Source organism: Nanorana parkeri, unplaced genomic scaffold (assembly GCF_000935625.1).
Source record: "Nanorana parkeri isolate BGI_ZX_2015 unplaced genomic scaffold, ASM93562v1 scaffold320, whole genome shotgun sequence".
NCBI lineage: Eukaryota > Metazoa > Chordata > Amphibia > Anura > Dicroglossidae > Nanorana > Nanorana parkeri.
The window spans coordinates 489,259-490,404 of record NW_017306588.1 but is presented as its reverse complement, the minus strand read 5'-3'; positions in this window follow the sequence as shown (position 1 = coordinate 490,404).

The window sequence follows — 1,146 nt, the reverse complement described above, 5'->3', positions numbered from 1 at the left end:
TGCGGGGGAGGGGAGACATTAGAGTGTAAGCTCTTCTGTACAGAGACTGATGTGACTGTTGGGGGGAGGGGACACATTAGAGTGCAAAGCTCCTCTGTACAGAGACTGATGTGACTGTGGGGGAGGGGACATTAGAGTGTAAGCTCCTCTGTACAGAGACTGATGTGACTGTGGGGGAGGGGACATTAGAGTGTAAGCTCTGCAATATGTCAATAGCAGGTAATAATTAATTCTTCCACTGCCGTGGTCCTGCCGCAGAACGCATAGCGATCACTTCTTGGTATTCGAAACGCGCCAGCCTGGACGAAACTCTAAAAATAGTCATTATTAGCGGCGCAGCAAATTTATAGGGCCGGCGAGCGTCGAGGACGGCATCTTATTCTTGTGTTTTCAGCTGGAGCCCCCTGAGGCCGCGCACAAACACATTACGCCAGCACAGAAATAATACGGCGCATTTTGTGCCCGGCGTCCTGCGGCTGCCCCCGCTGTCCTCCCAGACACAGAGAATCCTTCATCCAGACACAAATTGGGCTTTCTATTAACCCCTCGGCTATACCCTCGCTGCTCCGCAATCCATCAGTTAATAAATAAGATTAGTTCAGAATAAGGTCAGGTCTTGGCGGCTCTGCATAGCCACAAATCTCCCGCTAAGGTGAGAAGAGGGATGTGCAGGCAAGGGGGGAACTCCGACTCTACAAATCCGCTCATTGTTCTCCGCATAAATTAAACCAGATTTTGTACCGGGGAAGAAAAAGTGACGAAAGCAAAACTTTGTTTACATAGAAACAGCGCCCCCGCCCAAATGTGCAGGACAGAAGGGGTACTGCAGACTACAGAGCACCACTAAACTGGAAATATACACGATATTACCAGAAGTATTGGGACACCTTTACACGCACATGAACTTTAATGGCATCCCAGTCTTACTCCGTAGGTTTCAGTATTGGGTTGGCTCCGCCCTTTGCCGCTATAACAGCTCCGCCTCTTCTGGGAAGGCGTCCACAAGGTTTAGGAGTGTGTCTGTGGGAATGTTGGACCATTTGTGAGGTCAGGTGCTGATGTTGGGGGAGGGGCTGGCAGTCTCCGCTCTAATTCATCCCAAAGGTGTTCTATGGGGTTGAGGTCAGGACTCTGTGCGGCCAGTCA